The following is an 8,176-nucleotide window of genomic DNA, read 5'->3' on the forward strand; positions in this document are numbered from 1 at the left end:
TCTACAGCATTGAAGTCTATTTGGACGTGAAAATGAAGATAAAATGCCAATAAAATAAAATATAAAAAGACACCAAAGTAGTTCTTAAATAATAAGGATAAAATAACCATATAATACAATTAAAACAGGTTAGTACATTTAACAATTATAATCACAAACAGTTATAAATACAATAGTACTATATAGTAGTTCTTAAATAATAAAGATAAAATACAATAAAAAACAGGTTAGTACATACAACAATGATACTTACAAATATTCATTCAGGATGCACTTCTATTCCTTAAATAACTTATTTTCAACCCCAATTTAATGATGGTTAACGTGTTTCAATTCGTTCTAGTGTTTTGATATTATGTTTTTAAATAAATGATATAACTTTCTTTTTTTTCCGAAGATTCCTCTGCGTACCACTAAATGGCGCATGCGTACCACCAGTGGCACTCAAACCAGAGTTTGAGAACCAATCCCATAAACATAACGCAACATAACAAAGGAATCTTAGATCGGGATGACCTGTATACATCAACTACAATACACAGTTTATGATATAAAAGGCTGTTCTCCAACTATCTCTCACCCAGATGCTTTTTGTAAACAGTTAAGAACAGAACACTAGGACTCTGGGGCTTGGGGAGGCTCCACACCTGGTCAGAGTCACTCTGATTGGACTCTGGGGCTGAGGGTAGCTCCACACCTGTTGCTCGTTGATCAATCAGCGGTCAGCACACCACTCTGCATTATCGTCTGAAGTCTCTCTCAGGCCCTGTCCACACTAACCCGGGTAAATCTACAAACGCATGAATATTTATCTGTTTAGCCCTTCCGTCCACATTAAAATGGCAAATTCCGACACTGAAAACAATGCTTTTCAAAAATGATCGCTGAGGTGGATGAATGTGCAAACGCTGGGTTTGCATTGTAGTGTGGTCAGGGTAGACGGAGGCTTTCAGAAACAATGATGTTCGGTTGCCATGACAATGCCATGACGCTGCCACAAGCTTGCGCTCGAGACCGAGATGATCAAAAAATGGCAGGTGAAATGGAAATGATTATTTCTCTGTACAATGTACCATGTATCTCCAGTTACAACTCGACATATTGTCTCAAACATATTCGTTGCTACAACACCGAAGGCGAGCGCTGTACTTGCTGCGCTTAAGCGATGGGAAAAAAACGCAAAGACGGCAGTTCAAACTGTACTTGGAGCTGCGTTTCTGGATAAGACCGGGCCGAACTGCTGGCTGGTGGGACAATTTTGTTACCCAAACAGTGTTGCCAGAGGATTGGAGAGAGAACTTCAGGCATTCGAGAGGCAGCCTATACAAGCTGTGTGACATTTTGCACCCCCAAATAGAAGGCCAGACTACTCGGATGAGAGATCCGGTGGATGTTGTAAAAAAGTTTGCTTGTACTCTCTACTACCTGAGCGATGAAGGTAGACTACGAAAAAACGGTCAACTCTTTTGGCTTGGCTCGTCAAACTGTGTCTAAAATAGTCAGAGATGTTTGTAAAGCCATTGCCAATCTGAGTCCCGATTACATCACTCTGCCACTCACTGAGCCTGCAGTAGCGGCCCTGTCTGGAATCTCTATGGAGCCTATGGTATACCTCAGTGCATAGGTGTTGATTCCGCTGGGGACGCGTCCCCACAAGTTTTCGTCAAGATTAATTTTGTACCCACTTTTGTAAAAAAAAAAAAAAACTTGAGTTGAATTATATTATGGATTATTACACGGCTCTTCTCAATGCTGTAGACTGCTCCATTCACTTGCATGGGCCTTCCCAACGTTCAGTTGTCTTGGGCCTTCCCAACGTTCAATTTATTTTTGTTTATTACACGGCTCTTCTCAATGCCGTGGATTGCTCATGTCTAGCATATTTGACCGCTGTCAAGGAAAGTGTTTTTTTTGCCTCTGATTCACGTCATCTGTATCACTCCGCAGTCCGGTAACTTATCAACCCCAGCGTATTATTGCTAAGCGACGTCAACGACTTTGGCAAACTGTTTCTCTGCTGATCAACGCTACGAATGATAACAAATACATTGGAAAAAGACACACTGTGTGAAGTTATTTTTTCGTTTTGGCAAGTAGCCAATACTAATAATACCAATACTCTTTGGCTGGGATGCAATGAGGAAGCATCAGACAATCAAGTCATTTTTGAATACATAGGTAAAAAGCACCAGAGCAGGTTGCTAGTACCATGGACAGTATCAGAACGATAACCTGTTGAACTAAATGGATGTGGTAGGCTACACCACGGGATGCATCTGCTAAGACGCAATATTTATTGCTGAAGATTTGCTGGTGCTGTGGCAAGGTCTTTTGTGTTTTTTGCACTCAAGTAGTCGGCTGTTTTAACTTGCAATTGATAGTCGGTGGAGTCAGTCTCTTGTTGACACAAAGTGACTTTTGGTCCTTCTTTCTTTGCTTGAATTCTGGAATAATTGTGGGGGGGAGTGCATGAGTTTTTGTCAGAATGCCTGATGTAGGCTAGTTTTGATGGAATGTGTGTTGTGAATTGAGAACAGCCAGCTCATGATGTGATACAGCGTTCAGCTGTGCAACCAAGGGCGTAGGAACCGGGAAGGACAGAGGGGACGTGTCCCCTCCAATATTGGAGACAGGCATATTTGTCCCACCTAAAAATTATACCAGGGGGAGAAAAAATATTTTATTTTATTTTGAAAGCGCAACACAGCGTCTTGTCACCGCTTCTTATTCTAAAAAACTGGGTGATTGAGTGTGCAATTAAAGAATTGATTTGATATTTATCAGTTCATTACTGCCATTCAAAATGTGTTTTCCTTTACATTTACAAATGTATCTTTTTAGTAGAATAAAATATATTTGTGAATTTTTTCAGTGTAGTTAATTTATGACATATTTCTGTTCAAACCATTAACGGATCTGTCAGGTTTCCGATATGTGTCCCCCCCAATGTTAAACTCATTCCTTCCTTCCTTTCTTTTTCAATCTTGACGACTTAGTAGTTAGACTTAGTAGTGCTGTGTGTAGCCACACGTTTGGCCCGTCTGAACTTAAAAACGCAGTTAATTTTCTTTCCTAGCTTCTCTTGTTTATGTTGTTAGCTTAGCCATGTCATGTCACGTTGTCAACATTGGATACATGGAGCAGAACACAGTGGGTCATATGTCCGATACTTGTTGGAAACGTTTCCTTTATAAAACGTTCCAGACAGATTTTGCATACATTTTATTCCTTAGTAATTAGCTGCATGGGTATGCCGTCTTTCAGAACCTTTCATTACCGGCACTAAAGAGAGAAAAAAGAGTGCATCCTCATTGTACCCAGCACTTCTGAAAATGCACTTACGAATGTGTCTCTGTCCCCAGCACATTTCAAACTGACGCCCATGCCTCAGTGTATAGGAGCTATTGATGGCATACACATCGAAATCAAACAGCCTTCATCAAATTCAGTGGACTTCCTTAATAGAAAGAACAGGTATTCCTAAACGTCGAAGCTGTTTGCAATTACAAATACAACTCCATAAATGTTGTTGTAAAATGGCCCGGCAGTGTCCACAATGCCCTTGTATTTGCAAACTCCAAAATAAATAAGTACCTAGGAGATGGCACGATTCCTCCATGTGCCAAAGTAATCGTGGAGGCAGAAAGCCCAGTCCCTGTGTTTATGTTAGGGGATCCAGTATATCCCCTAATGCCCTACCTTATGAAGGAATACACAAGCGGCGGACAGACACCTCGGGTGGTCATTGAATGCCCCTTTGGGCGCTTGAAGGTCCGTTTTGGTGCACTCCGGAGAGCAATGGACTTGAAACATAATGATTTACCACTAGTCATTATTGCATGTTTTGTAGTAGTCACGCAAAAAAAACTGCTGATGTGACTGTTTGCTACGAGGGTGACTTTCAGCCTTCAACTCAGCACAACAAGTTTCCGCACAGAGTGCAACGAGTCAAAGGGAAGACACATCAGGCATGTACTGACCAGATATCTGGATCCTTGAAGTTGTCTATATGAGCCTTCTTTTTTTACCCAGGCCAACTGAGAAGTTGTTGAGGCTTATGCCTACTTGTATCTCAATAAAAGTATTTTTAATATTTCTTTTCACAGTCCTGATTGAATGTGTAGCCGTTAATAATAATTTACTATAGCATTTTAATGACTTAATCGGTTTAACTGGAAAAAAATATTTGATGTTTAATAACCTGGTGTCACCTTCATATAGAATTAAATGGAGAAGTTTGAAACTGTTGGATAGGCCTGTGTATTATTAGACGTTTGGCTACTATTTTATTTAAGGTGATGCTGGCATTAATAGATGTGTGCCACATTAACCCTGATCCTAAATGCAAGCAAATCAGAAAGACAGACAATGTAATTTGATCAAATGTATTCAACAACATTCATGAATACTATTAACATCTCCAAAGGTATTAAACAATATTAACTTATATTATTAGCTATATAGGGTGCATTCCCAACACATCACAGGAACTGATTCATACAAAGCTTATTTATTAACTTATACCATTCATGCACCTGTGCTGTCACTCTTCGTAGTATTGGCACTGTTAAGAGGACTGTTGTGTGGAGGTGGATGGGCTGGGAGTTTGGTTTGGTGTGTGTGTGTGTGTGTGGGGGGGGGGGGAGGTCCATAGGGCTGGCTGTTCGACTGGTGGTTGAGGGGATAATGAGATGGAGGCTGCTGGAACATCGACTGGCGCACCATGGCAAAGCCCTCTGCAATGGAATTGGTGATTCTCTCCACACTTCCTGTTTACCTTGACAGGTTGCCAGAAAACTCCTTCTCGATTTCCTCCACAAGCACCTGCCTTTTGAGTCGCAATTCCTCTCTTGCAATTGTGTTGGCTTGCTTGTCAAAGGGAGGTTTTCGTTTCAGCTTCTCAATTCTGTGGGTCGATAGATAAGCTGCAAGCCTGTCTCGCCGACCAGAACCCCTCCTCCTGAGGGTCCTCTCGGCTCTCAGCAGGGGAATTACTGTTTACCTAGGACAGATCAATAGTTAAGCTTCTGTAGGCCTACCACTAAGTAGTTATCACAGAGATCACTAAAAGAATATGACACACATATTCCGTGGCACACACACAGATCCCCGTCTCAACGACCGAGCCGAGCACGAATGCTTAACTCAAAATCTGTGGTGGCCTCACGGAATCACTTAAATTGTGATCCCCTTCAGATCCCCCTTTCGACGACCGAGTCAACCTGGTCTCAAAGGGATCCGTGAAATGACCATATATATATATTAGTGCTGTTAGTTTAACGTGTTATTAACGGAGTTCACGCAAACCCATTTTAACGGCGTTCATTTTTTTATCGCACGATTAAAGCTCTTTTGGCTTGGCAAACTTAGTTTTTTCACCTGCTGTCTAGCAACAACTAGTCGTGTTAGAAAAACTACAACACCATACCGGATATAGAAACACCGGAAACAAAACAACAAGTATGCCGCCTGAACTTGTTGGGGCAAGCAAGGATACGGAGCGGGTAAAAAACTCCTTAAAAGTGTTAAAGTGTGTGTTTGTGTGTCTGTGTGTCATTCTGTTCGAGCCTGGGCCTCGTTTCCCGATAACGATGGATCTTCGCTCGTACGATCATTCTCACGATGGATCTTGCGAACCATCATGAATTTCTTTGGAGCGTTTCCCGAAACTCCCCTTAACATGAACGCACGTTCACTGCACTCACAACGTTCGTAGGATTGTAACTGTCAACTGACACGGTGCTGAAATGGGCTCCGTACTGAGGGAGACGTAGGAATGTCGCAGGAAAATAGGGTTGAAAAGCGTTAAAATATTTCCCCATCAAGGCCAACAGCAGAGTAGCCGATGAAAAGAATAGACTGCAATAATTTCAATGCTAAAGATATTAAAACACAATTGATTAGGCCTAGGCCGACATTTGTATCTGTCCTAATCCTGAATGCACTGTGCATACATTTTTTCACGGCATTTTCCCCCCTTCCATATTACAAAAATTTAAAATAGCTTGTGTGACAATTAGGTGCTGATTTCTGAAACATGCTTTGCGCAGCAAAGACTTTATCTGATTCCGCAAAAGGTTTCATTGATTGGCGCGCACTCTCTAGTCTAGAATATTTTGAGACATTAAAAATGCAACGTAGCAGCGTTGAAATATGCAATGATAAAAGTTTGTTGCAGTGCTGTCCGGCAGCCTGAGCTGTGTGCCTGCAACCTCTCACTCAATCACATCCAATACACGGAATGTCCGCTGGTGACGCTACTGAGGCTATAGTAGGCTAACGATGCTCATAGCATCCTACGAGTACCCCTGGAGTCCTCGTTAGCTACAAGCATTTTCACGACGTTCGTTATCAACGATGCTTTCGGGAAACGGTGTGAAAACTGTACGATGCTCGTACAACGCACTTCACGATCCACTTAGGCTAACGATGCTTTCGGGAAACTGGGCCCTGCACGAGAGTTCAATGTTGTCATTAGCTGTTACGTCTTTCTGACCAATCGCAGTTCAAGGCCCACCTGGGCTGTACCACTTCGGGAGTGGCCGCTCAGTTACTCCCCTCTAGAGAAAAAATCTACTTGGTTGCGACGTTGACAGTTTGTGAGTGTTGCGGCTGTTGAGTCAGGTTAAGGGCGCACAGCTCAGGCTGCCGGACAGCGCTGCAACAAACTTTTATCAACACAATATTGTTATCCCGCAGTAATCAGCCCGACAGCCCCGAAACGTTAACGGCCCACCGGGAATTCTCCCGACTCTCCCGATTACCACTCCGCCACCTTGTGTGTGTGTGTGTGTGTGTGTGTGTGTGTGTGTGTGTGTGTGTGTGTGTGTGTGTGTGTGTGTGTGTGCTTGTGTGTGGGGTTTGAATTCACTGCGGGTCTCTCTTCTTAGATCCATCTTACCAAATATATTTTATTATTGGCCTTCTCAACACTCTCTGATCTCACTAAAAGGCTAGCAGCACAAAATCAAGAGATATTTTGAATAGAAAAAAATGTGCGATTAATCGCGAGTTAACTATGACATTAATGCAATTAATCGCGATTAAATATTTTAATCGCTTGACAGCACTAATATATATTTATATATATATATATATATATATATATATATATATATATATATATATATATATATATATCAATAGTTAAGCTTCTGTAGGCCTACCACTAAGTAGTTATCACAGAGATCACTAAAAGAATATGACACACATATTCCGTGGCACACACACAGATCCCCGTCTCAACGACCGAGCCGAGCACGAATGCTTAGCTCAAAATATATGATATATATATATATATATATATATATATATATATATATATATATATATATATATCAATACACATACATATTTATATATTTATTTATTTTGTATACCGTCAATATGAATTCCGTTCATATATATATGGTCTTTTCACGGATCCCTGTGAGACCAGGTTGACTCGATCTGCGTGTGTCACGGAATATGAGTGTAATTAACTTGCATTAGAGCAAATTCTGTGGGCATATCACGGACAATTTAAGTGATTCCGTGAGGCCACCACGGATTTTGAGTCAACCGTCCGTGGTCATTTCACGGATTCCTGTGAGACCAGGTTGCGTAGACCTATACAAACTAGCAAGCTATTGTGTTATGTGTTGCTTGGCAAAAGTTCAGTCCCAGTCCAGTTGCGGATCAATTTTTTTGGCGGAGCCAAATAAATCATTAATTAAATCAAACAAATCACAATCTGTTGTTGCTTATTATTACTGTTAACTAATCAATTTTGCTTGTAGAACTGTTGGCTCAAAAGCAATATCACGCTACAAAAGTCAGAGTTTTAACTTACTATGGTGTCGTCAGGATCCAACATGTCGCTTGTTTCCATACCAGAACTCAGTGTGGTTGTTGCCGGAGATCCTCCCCATATATTCTGGCAGTGATCAAAATATAGCAGGACAACTCTTCCATGACCACTTTTCCTCCCGGAATCCACCGCCTGTCTATATTTGCTTCCAATTGCCTTCAAGTTTTGTTGTTAAGCCTGTTTTTGTTATTTCCTCAATCTTGTGCGGAAAGTCTTTTTCTTCAGGGCTACCGCAAACACTTGCTGGATATTTTATATATAGTTTTATAATCCGGGGTGAGCCTCAATAGCAACTCCACCTCATTGTCTGTCCATAAAAAAAAACGT

At 41.3% G+C, this 8,176-nt stretch overlaps 1 protein-coding gene across 1 annotated transcript in view; it reads left to right on the forward strand.

Annotated features, from left to right (window-relative positions):
• The window catches only part of LOC307076959 (cholecystokinin receptor-like), a gene marked incomplete at its 3' end in the record, with an annotated part of 52,410 nt that overhangs the window by 41,325 nt on the left and 2,909 nt on the right, over positions 1 to 8,176 (forward strand). The gene's annotated exons all lie outside the window — the stretch shown is intronic.

Source organism: Pollachius pollachius (genome assembly GCF_949987615.1).
Source record: "Pollachius pollachius genome assembly, chromosome: 6".
Lineage (NCBI taxonomy): Eukaryota > Metazoa > Chordata > Actinopteri > Gadiformes > Gadidae > Pollachius > Pollachius pollachius.